The 21796-nt window shown below is 40.6% G+C and overlaps 1 long non-coding RNA gene across 2 annotated transcripts in view; it reads right to left on the bottom strand.

Annotated features, from left to right (window-relative positions):
* Positions 1–13668, bottom strand: part of LOC142740878 (uncharacterized) — a 54487-nt gene extending 40819 nt beyond the window's left edge. The window contains exon 1 of one of the 2 annotated variants that reach the window (XR_012880904.1): positions 13566–13668. This is a non-coding gene — a long non-coding RNA (uncharacterized LOC142740878). Of the gene's footprint in view, positions 1–3631; positions 3689–13565 lie in introns of those variants that run through there. The other variant, XR_012880903.1, reaches the window with a different exon arrangement.
* Positions 13669–21796: the final 8128 nt, after the last annotated feature.

The raw sequence follows: 21796 nt of genomic DNA, 5'->3' as shown, positions 1-21796 counted from the left end.
GGACGGAACGTATTTTGGACGCTAATCCCGGACCGAACACACTGCAGGGAGTTGGGCTCCTAGCATCATAGTTATGTACGATGCTAGGAGTCCCTGCCTCGCTGCAGGACAACTGTCCCGTACTGTAATCATGTTTTCAGTACGGGACAGTTGTCCTGCACTAGGCAGGGACTCCTAGCATCGTACATAACTATGATGCTAGGAGCCCGGCTCCCTGCACTGTGTTCGGTCCAGGACTTCCGGCCGAAATACGTTCCGTCCATTACGGACGTAACATGGTCGTGTGAATCCAGCCTAAAAATAAAAATGGTTTATTTAGTAAAAGTGTAAAAAAAATACACATATATTATATCCCTGTGATCATAACGACTCGAACAATGAAGTTAACACTGGGTGAACTGCGTACAAAAAAACCTGCAAAAACACCTGCAAAATTTTTGTTTTTTTCATGTGCCTTCCAAAAAAAAACAAATAAAACTTAATCAATAAGTCCCATGTATCCCAAAATAGTACCAATGAAAACTACACCTTGTCCCACAAAAAACAAGCCCATATATGGCCACATCAACAGAAAAATAAAAATGTTACGGCTTGTGAAATGCGGAGATGCAAAAACAAATATTTTTTTTAAAAGGGTTTTCTGTGCAAACATAGTAAAACATAAAAAAAACCTATACATATTTAGTATCGCCACAATCATACCGACCCACAGAATAAAGGTAACATGTTATTTACTTTGTATAGTGAACGGCGTGAATTTAAAACGCAAAAAAAACAATACTGGAATAGCTGGTTTTATTTTAATTCCCTCCCAAAAAAAAGTTAATAAAAGGTAATAAATATATTAAAATATACAACTGGTCCGACAAGAAACAAGCCCTCATACGGCTATGTTGACGGAAAATAAGAACGTTAGAACTCTTAGAAATACAACGGTGAAAGGATGAAAAATAGTGCTTGGTCATTAACGTGCAAAAAGGTCTGGTCATAAAGGGGTTAATGTAAAAAGAAATTAATCTAAACATCAGAAATAGAAGACTAAGATGATTTAATACATCAGAGAAATGTGTCATTTATTATAGGTATAATGTACAACTGTACCGTACTTTTATCTATATCTTTCACCAGTGCTGCTTAGAACATGTAATTCAATTCAAGTCAAAGACTGTATTGTCACATCTCAAGCGCTTATTAGACATATTCTTTGGGAGTTTGACAATTACTGAGAATTATTTTACCTCTACTAATCATTTGTCACTATGGCCACATTGGGAAAACAGAACAATACAAGAAAATTATCTCTAATTTAACAGGAAAGTTTCAGTACATGAGAATACCCAACAGACACTTCCCATAATTTATTTTCTATTACATAGCCAAATCATTTTGCAGTGTAATAGCATTAAATACTCCATCCTCATACGAGCTCCACAAAAGGCAATGGTCACATGTTTTAAGTCAATATTTAAAAAATGAAGATTATAATTAGAGATGCTTTGCCCTCACAGTAATTAGATATTATCAAGAAAATGCATAGATTATGCTTATATTAGGATTCAAACAACCTTAGGGTTTGGGGTAATTGCCTTTTATACAATGTACATTTTTTGCTGTACTGCACACTTTGTCAAATCTACTTTCCTCTTCTTTCCAAGCTGTTTATAATGTTACACAATGTTTTTTACTCTAATTATAACTACCTTCTTTGCTTATAGCATGGTTGGTGTCATTCCTTGGATACTTCCAGTGTTGTAATAGCCTAATATATAGCATTATGTTTGCTTTGAACATTGCTCACAATTTTAATTAGCTTATTTGAAATGCATCTACAAAACTTGATTTGTTTTTCCTAAGGGACTTGTTAAAACATACAGACTAAAACAGTAATTTGTTATTTTTCATTTTAAAGGAGTTGTACATTAAATATGAAGCCTTTTTTTTTTGCACTCGAAAGAGCTAAACAAATCACTGGTTTTGTTGAACTTCTATGGGACTTTATTCCCTTTTGTGATATAACAATGCAATCAGGTTAAAAAATCGAAACAAGGGTCAGACGACATATGATACCGTTGCTTGGGTCATTATACCTGTGGTCGGGACTTTCTGACACAATATTGGGCACAAAAATGTGCCCGTATTACACTCGTCTGAAACTAGCCTAAGAATGTTGGGACAGTACACAATGGTGGAACATTTTCTCAATGTATTATTTGAATACTTGTTGATGTGATCAAAGTCCATAACTAGGAATCGATAGTAAATTAAAAAAATCAACCTATTTAAAGCTCTGCCTCAAAAATCACTCTCTAATGTATACATTAACATATTGACTAAGGCTAGCTTCAGATGAGTGTATTGCAAGCGCATTTAGGTGCCCATATTACGACCACAAATCCTGGCCTAACCGCAGGTGATCTATGATGCTGTTAGTGCAAATCATTAGACCTGCGGTCAGGGGTGAACCTAGCCCCTCTGCTGCCTGAGGCGAACTATAAAAAGGCGCCCCCCCCAATCTATCAGAGTTTTCTCATTACTACCTTTACACATCAAACACGCAATATATAAAAAAAAATAAAATAGGAAAACAGTTGTTGTTTATTTGTAAAGTGCTGTTTAATGTATAGAGAAGATTTAAAGAACTCTTTTTACTGTATTACTTTAGTATCATAGATCAGCAACGCAGCATTAACACTGAAAATGGTTTAACATCTTCTATGCCCCCTTTTTATTACCTAATTGACTTATGATTTTTAACCGAGTTCAGTGGCCCGGCGTGGTCGGCATGATGCAGTGACGTCATTGTGCCGGGCAGTTGACGTCATCAGCGTGCTCCCGATCTCTTGTAGGCCTCAGGCCTAAACCAGGCTGTGGCCTACAAGAGCAAACGGCGGAGCAGGGGTTTCTATTGTGGCAAATTATTATTTTTTTTACATTTTATACTGCTAACTTTTTTTTGGTAGGTTCCGCTGGACCGTTTGGACTACGTCGTAGATTCATTGGACTACTTCAATGATCTACTTTTAAAAAAAAAAAATTGTGAAAGAGGGTTGCATGGGGGAGTTTTGATTTCAATAAAAAAAAATTATTATGTCTGTTTTTTTTTAATACTTTAGTATGGCCTTAGTAATGGCAGCTGTCTGATTGACAGCGTTCAATTACTAAGGCTGGGGCTTAGCATTAGCCAGTAAAAAGGCTATCACTAACCCCTATTATTACCCCGGTTCCCACTGCCGCCAGGGATACCGGGAAGAGTCGAGTACGATTCAGTACCTGGCCATCTGAAACGACTGTTAGGCCGCAGGCTGGTTGTAAAGGATTTGCCAGGCACTACGTCTGTGGATACTCCCAGGATTAATCAATCGACACCTGAGGCCGGACCTCTTAGACTGACTCCGGCTCCCACCAATCAGGGTGGCAGGCTCAGGAGTGGGAGAGCCTATCGCGGCCTGGTCAGGCGGAGTTAGCCCCTTCTTAGTAATGGACGCTCTCGATCAGACAGCAGCCATTACTAAGGCGGTAATGAAGTATTAAAAAACAGAGAGTAAAGTAATTTATTTTATTGAAATGACAACTCTTCCACACAATCCACTTTAACCATTTTATAAAAAAAAAGAAAAGAAAAAAAGCTTACATCAGCGAAGTAGTCCAACGAATCTACGACGTAGTCCAAATGGTCCAGCGGAACCTGCAAAACAAAAATTAGCAGTATGAAAAATAAAAATAAATTTGGCTGCCCCCACAGACATATGAATAAATAGCTACCTTCGGAAACATATTAAAATAATTAGAAAAATTAGGCCCATAAAATAAAACATATCAAATAAAAAAATAATAATTATAACACCTTTCTTTTAAAGAGAACCTTTCATCTCCCCATACATGTACAGCTGAGTGCAGCATGTAATGGGGAGGGCCGCACAAACTCTGGGGCACTTTACATATTTTTCCTAGCCTCCTTCGTTATTTAGATATCGGTGCTGTAATATTTGGTGCCCGATATTTAAATAACCCCCTGAACTGTCAATGGGGAGGTAATTGGCAAGGGGGCGTGTAACATCGCTGTGACACTGTCCAATCAGCTACAGACAGTTTCAGAGCAAGAGCTGGACAGAGAGCGCGTGCGCGCGAGCGCGCAGCTCCGCCACCACTAAGGAACAGAAGAAGAGTGTGAATTCTTCTTCTTCTGTTTCATGGCATCGGAGCTGTGCGCGCACGCACGCTCTCACTCTTTAGCTCTCGGCAGACAAGGACGAAAAGACTGATCTCTCACCTGAGATCACAGTCTTGTACTTGCCTGCCGAGAGCTGAAGAGTGAGAGCGTGCGTGCGCACATGCTCTCCTCTCTCCAGCTCTTGCTGTTGACATTGTCTGTAGCTGATTGGACAGTGTCACAGCGATGTTACACGCCCCCTTGCCGATTACCGCCCCATTGGTAGTTCATGGGGTTATTTAAATATCGGCGCCAAACATTACGGCACCGATATCTAAGTAAGGAAAGAGGGTAGGAAAAAAAAATGTAAAGTGCCCCAGAGTTTGTGCAGCCCTGACCATTACATGCTGCACTCAGCTGCACATGTATGGGCAGGTGAAAGGTTCTCTTTAAAGTGTAACAACTTTTTTAAAAACTTTTGACATGTAAGAAGTTTTGATCAGTTTTGATCAGTGGGGTCCGAACACTGAGACCCCCCACTAGTCGCTAAAACAAAGCAACAGAAGTGCTCGGGTGAGCGGTGTGCCGCTTCAATTCTGTTTGGCTTTCCTTGGAGCAGTGTACGGGCTCAATAGTCTAGGAGTCCGTACACCGCTCACTCGGCTGAAAGTCGATCATAAATGAAGCGGCACAGCGCTCACCCGAGCACTTCTGCTGCTTCGTTTTAGCGATCGGTGGGAGCCTCAGTGCTTGGTCCCCCACCGATGAAAACTTCGGACATGCCACTATGATATATAAAGATATCTATTACTGCGATTGGTGCAAGTTTTAATTACTTTTTATTGAAAATGATTTGTACTTTTTGAGATACAGCTGTTTTGTATCCTGTATACAGAGCGGCTGTATATAGCGCTGAGACCTGAATCCATTAGATCGCCTATTACCGATCACATCTAAGTTATGAACTTAGATGTGAATGGTAACAGCTCGATCCTGCAGGACCCGCTGACCTGACGGATACAGGATACAGCGCTATATACATTATATAATATATTTATTTTAATTAGCGGGGGCAGGTTTATGGGGAAGGATTAGGGCCTGTTCACATCAGCGTTGGCTTTCCGTTCCGGGGTTCCGTGGGAGGTTTCCGCAACGGAAAGTCAAACTGAAACCACAGCTTCCGTTTCAGTCACCATTGAAATCAATGGTGACGGAAACATTGCTAATGGTTTCCGTTCGTCACCATTCCGCAGGTTTCCATTTTTGTGACGGAATCAATAGCGCAGTCGACTGCGCTAATGGTGACGGAAACGGAAGCTGTGGTTTCAGTTTGACTTTCCGTTGCGGGGTTACCTCCAACGGAACCCCAGAATGGAAAGCCAACGCTGATGTGAACAGGCCCTAAGGCTTCTTTCACACTAGCATTAATATACGTTTACCTCTCTTCCGTCAGAGGAAGAGAGGATCGATACGTTAAACGGAAACCAACGGTTCCATTAGAATTACCATTGCTTTCAATGGTAATTCTTTTGTATCAGTTGCTTTCCGTTTGTCTCTGTTCGCTAAGTTTATCCCCCCACCATAGAGCCCTGACTAGTTACTATACTGAAAGGTTAGAGGGGTCTGAGCATCTGACTGACTGCTCTAAAGGGGGGGGCAGAATCCCCCCCTATAGAGCTCTCTGCAGTAAGTCAGACCCTCCCCCACCCACACTAATCCTTTCATTATAGTGATGTGAGGGCTCTATGGGGTGGATTATTCCAGCCCCATAGAGCCCTCTGCTGTCGGTAAAATGCCCAGACCTCCCCTTGCAGTATACTCACGTCACGGGTCCCGGTCCCAGCAAGGCAGGAACTTACCTCTGCTGCTCGTCGCTCCTCCTGCAGACTTGCTCCTCTCTCTCTGCCTGCATGTGCTGTGTGCAGCGTCAGAGAGGAGGAGGAGGAGTATTACAGACGTTCAGCACGTCTCTCCCCGGTCCAGTCCGTCCCGGGCTGAAAATGCCGCCCCTCCCGTTTTGGTAGGTGGTGCCGCCTGAGGCCGTCGGCTAACCTGGCCTCATGGCAGATGCGGCACTGCCTGCGGTCAGGACAGCATTTGTGGCCCGAACACAGGCTTAGAAATGTGGCTATATTATAGTCTTCTGAAGCCGGCCTTCCTCTTCAGTTTACTCATTAAACCTATTATACATTTACAACTGTATATACCCTATCATATTGAAGCTAATTGATACATCACTACAAATAAATCTCTAAAAGAAACCCTAAGGACATGTTCACACAGGGTGAATATGCTGCGTAAAAGTACACAGCGTATAAGTCTTGGAACCCGCAGGGGACTCTAGAAGAAAAACTTCACAAAATTGTGGTGCAGTTTTTTGGGCGGAACTTCCGTTTAAAATAAAAACAACTTACACTCACTCTAGTCTCCGTAGTCATGGCAACACATCCCTCTGTTATACTTGCAGTCCGGCATACTGTTTCCACAGGGAGATGCGCTGCCGACAACAATAATATTTTCTGCTGCTTAAACGATACAATCAGCCGATGAATGAGCATTCATATGAACGCCGATCATTGGCCCATATAAAAGGACTTTAACACTTTGTAATATGAATTTTACTAAAGGGATTTTATTTGATAAGAAAAGGAATCTTTTTTTCTAGAAACATCACCACTCGTGTACATGGGTTGTGCCTCCTTTATGGGGCTGACCTGCAATACCCATGACACAGCCCGTGGAAATGAGTGGTGCTGTTTCTAGAAAAAATATATAATTCTATATTAACAAAAACGTTATAACATGGTGAGTCTTCCAATTGATTCAGTAGAACTTTTGCTACAATGACTATGGTTTCACTTATGTCTTTTGAGCTACTTTAGGATTGGAGCACTCCAAGTAAAACGTATACACTGTTAGGCTTTATTCAGACGAACGTAAAATACGAGCGTGCAACGCGCGTGATTTTTACGCACTTTGCCCGGACCTATATTAGTCTATGGGGCCGTGCAGACATGTGCGTGGTTTTTGCGCAGCGTTGCTCCGTTGCCAAAAAGGCACGACATGTCCGTTGATTCAGCGTTTTCAACGCATCACGCACCCATTGAAGTCAATGGGTGCGTGAAAACAACGCAGGGCACACGGAAGCACCTCCGTACGCACAGCGTTTTTCACGCAACACTTGTTAAGTCTATGTAAATGAGTTGAGCAGACTAGACAAAACAACTACAAACCAGGAAGTGGCTTTTCACTTTCTGAGCACATGCGCACAGTTTAAACTGACATCTGCAGCAATAGTAGTTTTTTTACCTGTAAAACCACCCAAAAACAACAAACACGGGCCAAAGTGTGAGGTAACGTGAAATCTTGATGCGAACATGTGCTCACAGCAAGCAGGTGTTGGAGAAGGTGTCTTTTTGTAGGCTGCCCTCTCCATTACTCCACCCTCCGTTGTTTTGACGCGCGTAAAAAACGCATGCCATACGCGTGTTAAATACGCTATCACGCTGCCCAAACAGATGCCACACGCAACTCCAACGCAACCGAAACGGCGCGTTTTTCACGCGCGCAAAAACGCAACGTTCGTGTGAATCCAGCCTTATATCGAGTGCAGGTCCTGTGTGGAGGTGCATGACACAAGGATTTTTTTTGGGTCTCTTTTTGATGTTTTTTGTGTCTCCGTGTTATGTACCACCCACTAGGCGTAATGCAATGTATAAGTTTTGAATTGAGTCTTCCTTCAAAGACATTACAATTTTACATTTATTGTATGATGAAAAGTCATGTGATGTAATATAACATTTTTATATTTGTACGGCCTTGTTCACATCTGTTTCTCATTTAATGAAAGAAATAGCGCAGCATGCAGCGCTATTTTCTGCCAGCAAAATTATAAGTCAGGGGAGAAACTGTCGGGCGCTGCTGGTGTCTGCCATGTGACAGATTTGTCTTTCTTCTATGACAGAGCAGAAAAATGGAATTCGCTTCTTTATTATGAAACTATTTTTATAGACAAAATTGAAAATATACATTTAAACATTAAAACATTTAACACATTTAGAACAAAAGCTCAAAAGGGGATATTAAATCTCAACAGAAAACATATTTTTTTTAATATGTAAAATATTGTATAACGTGGACATATATGACACCACGTTCTTTGATTTGATCTTTATTTGCTACTCATTGCATCAATTACTACCGTGTAAATAGGTACAATTTGCAATGAACGTACAAAGTAATGTAATTTTGTCTGTCAATTATTCTATCATTTAATATAGGATGTGAATGGGTATGCAGTAACATAAAGACAGACACCAACTTATTAAGTGTAAGGTAACATCACTTGACAATCACTGAATTATTTGTATTCCTACTGAGGCAATGATGCTATTCATATTCTGTGTCTCTGGAGTCATCTCTGCTCCTCTTTTCTTATTTTACCCTCTAGCCCCATGTCTGGTGTGTCTTCTATTTAAATCTCGAATTATTAGACCTGTGAAGGTTTTTATTACTTATGAGATATCTCAGGAAAAAAATGTAATTACCATTTTAGTATTTAGAATTGTCATTACTTGGAAAGATGCCTTATTTTTTACAGATAAATGTTTTTTTTAAAGGGAATTCCAACAAAACTTTTCTTTATATAGTAATGAATATACCTATACCCAATTGTTTGTTTTCTGTCTTTTTCATTTTTATTTTTTTTTGTCTTCTGCAATCCATTTAGCCAATCCAACTCTTCAGTAGTGTAGCAAAATCTATTATCTCTGCATGGCCTCCTACATACACAGACAAGGATACAGACTGGGAGGTGATAATCCATGTCTGTATATTCCTATTTAGGTTATCATATATATTAGTTTTTTGTATGAACAGCAGACAAAGGCTGCCTATCAAACAAGCAAAAAAGTCCCTGTTCTATAGTTAGAATTATCCCAATTTTACAGGAAGCTATTGCAATAATAGGTAAATATATGAGGAGGAGGAGAGCTCCCAACCCTGTTCTAGTGATCGGTGGGGGTTCCAGCTGTGGGGCCCCAGCCATCAGACATTTATCACCTATCCTAGGGATAGGTGATAAATATCCTTCACGGGACAACCACTTTAAAACATTAAAGATGGCAGTATCTTTATATAATTAGGATAGATACCCCAAACCCTTAATAATTGATTATGATCAAATGAAAGGTGACAAGCTTGTTGGGCACATGGCACATGGTGTGTGTGTGTGGGGGGGGGGGAGATATTTGCATTGGGACCTAGGAGCTTCAAGATACGCCTGATGAGAATCGTTGGTAAAATGTAATTTAACTTTTAAAAAAGGAAGGGCAGGACCACTGCAGTCCGATAAATTTACTATAATTTATGCTAGAAAAGTGGCATCACAGTCCTTTAATAATTTAATTATAGACTTAAAGTATTTAATATTGAAACATAAGTATAAGATCCATTAACAGCATGTAACCTACTGCTTTATAATTTCCATGTAGAAACATGCTATTTTTTTATACTGCATGAGTAAAACAAACGTAAAAAATAAATTAAAAAAACAGCAAAAAAGTATACGTTTTGCTAACTATGTTAACTGTGTTAATAAAAGGTAACTCATTAGTGGGAAACACCGTTGTAGAAAGTGTTGTGTTGCTGCACTTGCTAGTTTTTAGTTACAAATAAGGATTATTTTGTATTGAGATAAAAAATTTGTTATTTCTTTTAACTTCAAGAATACATTTCTAGCATTACATGTTGAAGGGTTGGTAAAGAAATGCTGGCTTTCTTTAAGAACCTAAAAGATGATTTTCTTTTTTGGCCACTTGAAAACCGGATCCTTTAGGTAAAACTAGTGATGGAAACTACTACTATGAAATTGTTTTAATAAGTTCCTGGTAATAGCAGTGTAAGCCAAGAAAGCACTTAGTGGCCATAAGGCTCTTATGTCTCTCCTATTTTCAAGCAATTGCAAATAGGAGAGACATTGTCTGAACCAGTTCTTATGCCAAAAACAGAAATAATCTAATTGAGGAAGGGGTCTTATACTGCTCAAATAAACACATTTCAACTTAAACATAGATTCCACTATCACAAGGCCATTATACAACAAAAACTCAAACCAATTCATATGGGGGCATTGCACACAATTGCCTTTACCTGGCTGAATGGAGTGCAAACATGAAAGAGCAGTGATAGTGTCTTATTCAAAGTCGCAGTTTTACTACACAAAATACTGTAATTTAACTGAAAAGGACATTTTAAGCAGCAGGAGACCTCCAAATATCCACTACACTACACAAGCTTGGAGAATTTAAAGAGGCTCTGTCACCAGTTTATCAATTCCCTATCTCCTACATAATCTAATAGGCACTTTACTGCTGATAACTACAATGTGATTTGTTTTTAAAAACTTTTATTATTTGCAAAGTTATGAGCATTTTTATAAATATGCTAATGTGGCTCTAATAGCCAAATAGGAGGTGACTATGTATGACGCTGTCCAATCAGCATACAGTTTCTCCTTCCCTGCCTAGCATCACAGCATGATCATATAGTATACAGCTTCCATTCCCGACTGTGTTTACAACTGGCAATATTTCCAGTTGGGTCACAACTGTGATCCTGGTGTAATATGAAAGATTAGAATCTCACCTTTCATATGCCACCAGAACCACTGTTCTAGGTGGTCCACAGCCCGAGATGTAGCTGTTTTAATTGATCCCCCTTCCCTCCAGCTTCACTCTTTCATACTGTGTGAAGCTTCATGCTGATAGGACAGCGTCAGAGGCTGTGAGGAAGCTCCACCTCAGGAGAATCGCTGCTGTTACCTCCCAGTTGTCTAATAAATGCTAATTTACATATTTAGGGTCAATTTACACGATGCGTATTACGTGTGGTTTTGCCGCATGTATTTTCATGCGTAAAATCCGCAGCGTAAGGCTGGGTTCACACGTGGCGGAATTTCACTTAAATTCCGCTGCGGACAATCCGCAGCGTTAATCCGCAGCGGAGCCGTTTGTCCATTGACTTACACTTTAATTTAGCAGTGTTCGTTTAGACGAGGCGTAAAATTCCGCTGCGGAGCATAGGCTGCGGAGCGGAATTTGGTGTCCGCAGCATGCTCTGTCTGTTGCGGAGCAGTGGCGGACTCATGGCGGAATTTCTCCATTGACTTCAATGGAGATTCTAATTTCCGCAATGAAGTCCGCAGCTGTCATGCACATGTTATGTGTGCTGCGGATCCGTCTTGCTTTTTTAACTTGACATTTCTTCATTCTGGCTGGACCTATGTATTTCTAGGTCTACAGCCAGACTGAGGAAGTCAATGGGGCTCCCGTAATGACGGGAGCGTTGCTAGGAGACGTCAGTAAATAGTCACTGTCCAGGGTGCTGAAAGAGTTAAGCGATCGGCAGTAACTGTTTCTGCACCCGGGACAGTGACTACCGATCCCAATATACATGTATCTGTAAAAAAAAATGAAGTTCATACTTACCGAGAACTCCCTGCTTCTGTCTCCAGTCCAGCCTCCCAGGATGACGTTTCAGTCTAAGTGACGGCTGCAGCCAATCACAGGCTAATAACAGGCTGCAGCGGTCACATGGACTGCCGCGTCATCCAGGGAGATCGGGCTGGATGCCGAAGGAGGGACGCGTCACCAAGACAAGGGGCGGTAAGTATGAATTTCTTTGACTTTCACAAGGGAAAGTGCTGTCCCTTCTCTCTATCCTGCACTGAATAGGGAGAAGGGAAGTACTTTTACCGCAGTCCGCAGCAGCTAGTCCGCATCAATTTACTGCACATTTTGTGCAGATCCGCAGCAGAATCTGCAACGCAGATTCTGTGCGGCATTGATGCGGACAGTTCCGGAGGAAATCCGCCACGTGTGGTCATGCCCTAATACAGTACTAGCAAAGTAAAAGAAATCTCATATACACGGTGCAGATTTTATTCTGCACTTAAATTGACCTGCGGTGCATATTTTAAAATCCGCAGCATGTTAATTTATCCTGTGTTTCCTCTTGCGAATTGTATCTAAATAGTTTTACAGAAAAACGCACCAAAATCCGCAGCATAAAACCTATTTCCGCTTTAAAATTTAAAAACGCATCAAAAGATGCAACATGTGTATTTAGGCTTAGAAAAAATCTCATAACCTTTTACAGCACCTATTAGATTAGCTAGGAGATATGGCATTACTAAACTAGTGACAGATCCTCTTTAAAGATTTTTTGAGATTGTGAGCTGTGTTGATTGTTATAGATATAGTACACAAAATTGTTTATGACTGCAAGTAGGGAGGTTTAATTTATATTAAGTAATTTAACAATGTAACTAAAAATTACAAATTGTCACTAGTCATGTAATTGTAGCAAAAAAACAAAAAACGCATTTTGACCGTTGCTTGTGAAACAAGCCTTATGGTAAGATTAATCATTCTTTTTTAAATTCCCTGTTAGATATGTCAAATATATCTGGACAATATGGTAAAATGTTCCCTCTCTCAGTCTGTATGTGGGCTTGTTTGCATATTTAATCAACTTCTGACAACGTTAATAGGCTCCTGTCACACCACAAGAAATCAAGATGTCTTAGAAGGGTTGGCCAGCTTCTGATAAATAACTTTCAGCTCTCGTGAAATAAAAAGTAAAAAAATTGATGCCACTAAGGGTATAAATCCTCTATCTGCAAACATTGCTGGGGGGCACATGTAAACAGTTGCAGTGGAACGTAATGTGGTCACGTGATGCATCATGTTACCGCTTTGTTCATAGCGTCCCTGCTTGCGCATGTGCGTACGTATAGATTGCTCTGCACAAGACATTCTATTTGTAGCAGAGGAATCTATGGAAGCAGCGATCGTGTGATATATCATGTAGCCACCGCCTATATTACTGCTCCCGCAACTGATTCCATGCGTCCATGAGTTCTTCCTTCCTCTGTCTTACCAATTTGCTATTGTGCTTTCCTACACTACACTTCAATACACAATGCCAGGGGCATACATAGCAGAGATCAAATGAGCCCATCATTATGTGTCTAGTGTTTCTTTACCAACCTCTCATATGATAAAAATGCAGTCCCTTTCAAGAGGGGAGTAATGTACATGTTGTCACCACCCAGTAGCAAAGGAGATTAGACCAACCAAACCATAAGTATAGCATGTTGCTACATTTCAATCATTTGGTCCCTACATATACACATTGTTTGGTTAAGCCTTTCTTGCCCTTTTAATAAATGGTTACTAAGACTGAGGCTATGTTCATACAGGGCGGATACGCTGCATAAAAGCACACAGCGTAACCGCCCTCGGCGCCGCAGGGAATTTCTGGCTGAAAAACTGCACCAAATTATGGTGCAGTTTTTTGGCAGGAATGTCTGCTGCAGATAACTGCACATAGAAAAAAAAATCTTCATACTTACATAGACATGGCGACGCGTCTCTCTGCCGTCCTGCAGCCTGGCCGCCTGGGATGACGTGTCTGCTATCTGTTGCAGGTTTTACCTCCCATTGAATACAATAGGGAAAAACCTGCAACAAATAAGAAGCGATTACGCAAATACACATGCTGAGGATTAAAAACGCACCGCAGGTCAATTTCTGAGCATTTTTTCCATTTATCATTTACGCAGCTTGTGGATGAGATTTGTTCTAATCTCATTCACTCTGTTGCTACTGTATGCTGCCGATTTTCCGCAAACAAAATCTGTTGCGGAAAATACGCAATTTTTACGCTACGTGTGAAATCACACTGAAGGTTGTAGAGAAAACTCTGACTTTTATAGGTAGCATTTCCAAAATCAGTAATACATCAAGTCTAATCATTCATTATAATCAGCGACTGCATTATGTAACGTGCAATTAGCCTAATGCCGAAATTGAAATACTTCATTGGGTTAAAGTGGACACTTGGTAACGTTATAATGACTTCACGGGACAGAAGAAGACTATAAGAAGCAGTTTTCTTTTGTTGTCAGATACCATTAATTCATTATCGAGATTCTTCGTGATCCCTAGGTCAGTAAGAAGGTGCAAAAAAAACACTAAAGTGTAAAAAAAAATTTTTTCAAAATGTATTACAAATTTTAATTTGTTTAAGTGTCACAGTGATTCAAACATTCGTGTTTTCAGAAATAAAGCAAATGTACGGTGTACACATGTCCCTGGATGTAGCCATTGCATCCAGAATGAAAACATCCTTTGTTTATTTCCTTTCTTTATTTCATGACTAGACATCTTTATTTATTAAATAATAGTTTATGAACAAAAGTGTAAACCCCTCCCCCAGAAATGCCTCTTGCTACTGCCGCCTGTAATTCATCACATGATTTACCCCACAGTACTCTATTCCCTACCTATTAGGTTCTTGCATCTCCTTAAGGCCTTATTCACACGAACGTGTGCATTTTGCACACGTAAAAAACGCAGCGTTTTTCTTGCATTGCAGTTCCGTGTGACATCCATGTACAGTGCGTGTTTGCGTTTTTTATGCGCGTATGTCATCCATATGTCACGCGTTTTTTACGTCAGCAAAATAAACTGAAAGAGGTGGTTTTTCTTCCTCATCATTTCTTTAGCAACTGTTTCGTGAAAAACGCATGGCACACGGATGTTTGTCCATGTGCTGTCTGTGATTTTCACGCACCCATTGACTTCAATGAGTGTGTGATGCTCAAAAAACGCATAAGTATAGGACATGCAGTGAGTTTCACACAGCGGACACACGCTGCGTGAAAAACACTGAATGTCTGAATGGCCCCATTGAAGGTCCGTGTGACGTCCGTTGTTTTAACGCGCGTAACACGGATGTGAAATACGCTCGTCTAAATAAGGCCTAAGGAGGAACGAATAAAATGTAAGGGCAGTTGTAATATAGTTGAGCTGCCTGCAGATTCAAAAGACTCATGTAATATTCTTGAATATTTTCTTCTGTCTCGTAATGCGGTTCAATATTGGGAAGGGGCATAGTAGCATAGATTGGCTCCACCCATATAGAGCAGGCTATCCGTTTTCTATCCTCCATCCAATCTTATCATTCTTTATGAATTATATCAGAGTGCAGTCGTGAATACTACCCCACTGTTTTACTTTTACTGCCTATATGTCCATAATTTAATGTTACCTGTTCTTCTCAAAACTTAAGGCGGTTGTCTCATCAAAGATGTTGGTGGCACATGGCTAGGATATGCCACCAATGTGCAATCGGTAGGGGTCTGCCTGATGTTGTCCTCAACAATCAGAGATTTGTGGCATATTCGAGCAACATTCCATTAATGTCTTTGACAAGACAACTCCTTTAAGTGTTGTAGAAAAAGTATTAAAGAGGTTTTCCCACAATGCAAAGTTTTTGTTTTGTTTTTTGAAAAAAAAACATGTACCTTCCTAAATCCTTAAAACCAATCAATACAGTAAATCATGATCACCACTTACATACTATTTTTATACTCCTCCTTCAGTCCGTGATTTCTCCATTCACTTTGTGCCATTTGGAGGGGAAAGTGGGCAGTCCAGCTCAAGCTCCCACGTGAACATAGTTTTCGTTGTTGAACACTACAGTTTCAAGAATCCTTCTAGAGGATGTGGGGAATATACTTTGCCTGCTTGACTGAAATGACACACAGTCGAGTGATGCAGAGAGAGAAGGAGGAGCTACAGCTATAGTATAGATGATCACCCAGTATAGATGACGCTGCTATTGCGCATATGCGGGATGCCTGCACTGCCATAGACATATTACCCCATAGAAAGAGAGCAGTGACAAAAAGCACATGCTTGTATTCAACTACGTAGAACAGCTGGAGGACGTAACTAGGGGAAACAAAGTAATAACAAACATAGAAGTAGGGGTATATTTGGTGGCTATAAGTGGTAAACTATAGGGCTTTATATCATTTTAAGTTTTAATCTGTATTAATTTTAGTGAAAGTATGTAGCTACCATTATTGGTCAAACAATATATTTATAGTTATATTTGTTGAGCTGCATGACCCAAATAACATAGTTACATAATTAGTTACAACGTTGAAAAAAGACACAGGTCCATCAAGTCCAACCTATAATCCTACGGTGTTAATCCAGAGGAAGGCAAAAACCATGATGAGGTGGAGGCCAATTGCCTCTTTAGGGGAAAAATTCCTCCTCGACTCCAAATAAGGCAGTCAGAAAAAATCTCTGGATCAAATTCCCATCTCCAGAAAATAGTACCAAAAATTTGTAATAATATATTTTTCAAGAAAGGCATTCAGGCCCTCCTTGTACTTGCTCAATGAACCAACCATAACAATATGCTATGGCAGTGAGTTCCAAAGTCTCACTTCCATAATAGTAAAGGATCCCCATATATGATGATGGTGAAACCTTCTTTCCTCTAGGCGTAGAGAATGCCCGCCTGTCATGGTTACTGGCCTAGGTGTAAAAAGATCATTCATAAGATCAAATATATATTTGTACATTGTAATTAGATCGCCCCTAAGATGTATTTTTTCTAAACTGAACAGCCTCAAGTTTCATAACCATACTTGATACTGCCATCCACAAATTCCCTTAATTAACTTAGTCGCCTTCCTTTGCACCAGGTCTAGTTCAACTATGTTCTTCTTATACACAGGTGCTAAAAATTGTACACAATATTCCATGGGTGGTAGCGATTTATAAAGAGGCAAAACTATATTCTTTTCATGTGCATCTAAGACTCTTTTGATGCATCCCATAATTCTATTTGCCTTGCAGCAACTGCCTGACACTGGTTGCTTAAGTTAAGTTTACTGTTCACCGATATCCTCAAGTCTTTTTCAGTGGCAGTTTTACCCAGTATTTTACTATTTAATGCATAATTATAGAATTTGTTTCCTCGGCCCAAGTGCATAACCTTACATTTATCCACATTAAACTTAATTTGCCATTTCTCTAACTCTTGCCTCCAGCTTCACCAAATCCTGCACAATAATATATTATCCTTATCTGTGTTGATTACTTTACAGTGCTTAGTATCATCTTCAAATATTAAAATTATACTCTGTAAACCCTTTACAAGGTAATTGATAAACATATTAAAAAGAAGAGGCACTAATACTGACCCCTGTGGGACCCCATTGGTTACTGCGACCTAATCTGAGGATGTACCATTAATAACCACCCTCTGTTTTCTATCACTAAGCCAGTTGTTGACCCAACAACACATATTTTCCCTCCAACCCAGCATTCTTATTTTATGTACCAATCTTTTATGCGGCACAGTATCAAACGCATTTGCAAAGTCTAGATACACCACATCCACAGCCTCACCCAGGTCCAGTATAGCGCTTACCTCCTGATAGAAGCTAATCAGATTAGTTTGATAGGACCGATCCCTCATAAATCCATGCTGATGCTGGGTTAGAAGTTTATTTGTATTGAGATACTCCAGGATAGCATCTCTTAGAAAACCCTTAAATATTTTTACCCACAATGGAGGTTAAACTTATGGGCCATTCGTTTCTGAGCTCGCAGTACTGTGGCCCATATCCTGTCATGATAGAATGCTTAACCCCTTCCCGACATTTGACGTACATGTACGTCATGGAAAGTACTGACTTCCCGCATCTTGCCGTACATGTACGTCAAACGTTTGGCACCGGCTCAGAAGCTGAGCCGGTCCCATCATCACCGGATCTCAGCTGTATCTTACAGCTGACATCCGACTGTAACGGCGGGGACCGAAATTAGCTTCGATCCCCGCCATTAACCCCTTAAGTGCAGCGCTCAAACGCGATCGCTGCACTTAAGGTGTTTGCAGCTCATCGGAACCCCAGTAATGAAATTGCCGGGGTTCCGGTGGCTGCAATGGCAACCAGAGGCCTAATACTGGCCTCCCGGTCTGCCTAGCACCGAAGCCGGTCAAGATCCGCCCAGCGGCGGAGCCTGATCGGCTTCCGTAGCTGCCGGCAAGATGGCGCCGGGTCAGGAGCTGATCCGGCGTCATCAGCGGTGGAAGTCAGCTGTACTGTACAGCTGACATCCACCTGTAACGGCAGGAACCGGAGCTAGCTCCGATCCCTGCCATTAACCCCTTCGATGCAGCAATCGAAAGCGATTGCTGCATCGTAGCGGTTACAAGCAGATCGCCAGCCCTGACAGGCAATCGGGACTGGCGACTGCTGTTATGGCAACAGGAGACACAATGGTCTCCTGCTCTGCCATTACGGAAGCCGATTTAGGCCCCGCCGGGAGGCGAAGCCTAAACGGCTTGCTGTCAGTGAATGACTGACAGATCTAATACATTGCACTACATAGGTAGTGCAATGTATTAGAAAAAAAAAAATCTGACCGTTGGACCTTCAAGTCCCCTAGTGGGACTTGAGAAAAAGTGTAAAAAAAGTATAAAAAAGTGTAAAAAAAAGTGCAAAAAATAAAAGTTTGAAAACAATAAAAGTTTCAAGTAATCAAATAACACACAATCCCCCTTTTACTCTTATCAAGTCCTTTATTATTGAAAAATAATAATAAACCATATGTATTTGGTATCGCCACGACCGTAACGACCGGAGGTATCAAAATATTATATTATTTATTGCACGCGGTGAACAGCGTAAAAAAAACCCGTAAAAAACGTTACCAGAGTTTCTGTTTTTTAGTCACTTTGCCCTACAAATATTACAATAAAAAGTGATCAAAAAGTCGCACGTATCCAAAAATGGTACCTATAAAAACTATAGCTCGTCCCGCAAAAAACAAGCCCTCATACAACTCCGTCGACAAAAAAATTAAAACGTTATGGTTCTCACAACTTGGCGACAGAAAAAATACATTCTTTTTACAAAAGTAATTTTATTGTGCAAAAAGTTGTAAAACATAAAAAAGTTCTATAAATGAGGTATCGCCGGAATCGTACTGACCCGCAGAATAAAGGTAACATGTAGTTTATAATGCGTGGTGAACTCTGTATAAAAAAAAACCAAAAAAAGCTGTGCCAGAATTGCGTTTTTTGGTTTACCTGGCATCCCAAAAAATAGGATAAAAGGTGATCAAAAAGTCACATGTACCCCAAAATGGTACCAATAATAACTACAGCTCGTCCCGCAACAAACCAGCCCTCATACCGCTACGTCTATGAAAAATAAAATTAGTTATGGCTCCAATAAGTCAGGAAATAAAAAAATATGCAGTTGTGCCCGAGGAGAACATTTCTTCTGTTTCAAGAGGCGATTTATCAAGGACCTAAAATTAGGGAACCAGGAAGGGAGGGCCCAATCATATCCGATGGAAGCGACGGTGCCCGTATTATACCAGGATAATACTTTCCCAGCAAAATTCCCCAAACTACAAAGGCGCGGAGTGTGGACCAAAAGGGGGATAAGAAATGACACCATTTATCAGTGCGACACCGGCCTGTGCAGAAAGGATTGCTTCACAGCGTAACACACATCTATGGATTATTTTTATTTTTTTATACCACCTGACTATGCCCCTTATATACTCCGCCCCGCTTACATGTACCCCCACATTATAAAACACCAGCAATACTCAAACAAATATAGTACCAAGCAAAATCCGCTCTCCAAAAGCCAAATGGTGCTCCCTCGGCCCTGAACCCTACAGCGTGCCCAAACAGCAGTTTCCTTCAACATATATGGCACCGTCATACCCGTGAGAACCCTTTTAACAATTTTTGTGGTGTGTGTCTCCAGCGTCATAAGCTGGGCATGACATATTTGCCACTGAATGGCATATCTAGGGAAAAATATAAATTTTTAATTTGCACCATCCGCAGCGCATTCATTTATGGAAAAGACCTGTGGGGTGAAAATGCTCACTACACCCCTTAATAAATGCATTGAGGGGTGCAGTTCCATAGTGGGGGTCACTTATCAGGGGTTTCTTTTTATTATTTCACATCTGAGCCTCTGCAGTTGTGAACCAATACTTTGTAAATCGCCAAATTAGGCCTCCACTCCGCATGGTACTCTTCACTTCTGAGCCCTGTCATATGTCCAGACAAAAGATTAGGGCCACATGTAGGGTGTTTCTAAAACCGGGAAACACCGCATAATAATTAGAGAGCTGTCTTGTTATGGTGGCACAAGCCGGGCACCACATATTGGCATATCTATGGAAAAAAATCCCATTTTCACTCTGCAACATTGAGCGCACACTAATTTCTACAAAACATCTGCAGGGTTAAAATGCTTACTACACCCCTTGGTAAATGCATTGAGGGGTGTAGTTTACAAAATGGGGTCACTTCTGGGGGTTTCCACTGTTTTGGGCCCACAGGTGCCCAGAAACCAATCCAGCAACATCTGCACTCCAAATGGCGGTCCTTCCCTTCTGAGCCCTGCCGTTTGCCCAAACAGCAGTTTATGACCACATATGGGGTATTGCCGTACTCGGGAGAAATAGCTTTACAAATGTTGGGTTCTTTTTTTCCTTTATTTGTTGAGAAAATGAAAAAATTTGCGCTAAAGCTACGTCTTATTGAAGAAAAAGGACTGTTTTTATTTTCACTGCCTAATTCTAATAAATTCTATGAAACATCTGTGGGGTCAAAATGCTCACTACACCCCTAGATGCATTCTTCAAGAGGTGTAGTTTCCTAAATGGAGTCCCTTTTTGGGCGTTTTCATTGTTTTGTCCCCTCAGGGGCTTTGCAAATGTGACCTGGCCTCCGCAAATCATTCCTGCTAAATGTGATCTCAAAAAGTCAAATAGTGCTCTTTCCCTTCTAAGCCCTGCCGTGTGTCCAAACAGCCGTTTATTACCACATGTGGGGTATTGTTTTACTCGGGAGAAATTGCTTTACAAATTTTGTGGTGCTTTTTCTCCTTTAGTCCTTCTGGAAATGAGAAAAAATTAGCTAAACCTACATTTTCTTTGAAAAAATGTAGATTATTATTTTCAGGGCCTACTTCCAATAATTTCTGCAAAAAAACTGTGGTGTCAAATCGCTCACTATACCCCTAGATAATTTCCTCAATGGGTGTTGTTTCCAAAATGGGGTCACTTGTGGGGGGTTTCCACTGTTTTGTCCCCTCAGGGGCTTTGTAAATGTAACATGGCCTCCGCAAACCATTCCTGCTAAATTTGAGTTCCAAAAGCCAAATGGCGCTCTTTCCCTTCTCAGCCTCGCCGTGTGTCCAAACAGCCGTTTATTACCACATGTGGGGTATTGTTTTACTCGGGAGAAATTTCTTTACAAATTTTATGGTGATTTTTCTCCTTTAGTCCTTGTGGAAATGAAAAAAAATTAGCTAAACCTACATTTTATTTGAAAAAATGTAGATTTTCATTTTCACAGCCTACTTGCAAAAATTTCTGCAAAAAACCTGTGGGGTCAAAATGCTCACTATACCCCTAGATAATTTCCTCAAGGGGTATAGTTTCCAAAATGGGGTCACTTGTTTGGGGTTTTCACTGTTTTGTCCCCTCAGGGGCTTTGTAAATGTGACATGGCCTCCGCAAACCATTCCTGCTAAATGTGAACTCCAAAAGCCAAATGGCGCTCTTTCCCTTCTCAGCCACGCCGTGTCTCCAAACAACCGTTTATTACCACATGTGAGGTATTGTTTTACTCGGGAGAAATTGCTTTACAAATTTTGCGGTGCTTTTTCTCCTTTTTTCTCCTTGTGGAAAAGAGAAAAAAAATCGCTAAACCTACATTTTCTTTGAAGAAATGTTG

Source organism: Rhinoderma darwinii, chromosome 2 (genome assembly GCF_050947455.1).
Source record: "Rhinoderma darwinii isolate aRhiDar2 chromosome 2, aRhiDar2.hap1, whole genome shotgun sequence".
NCBI classification, from domain to species: domain Eukaryota; kingdom Metazoa; phylum Chordata; class Amphibia; order Anura; family Rhinodermatidae; genus Rhinoderma; species Rhinoderma darwinii.
Note: the sequence above shows the minus strand (reverse complement) of the source record. Positions and strands in the feature narration are given on the sequence as shown.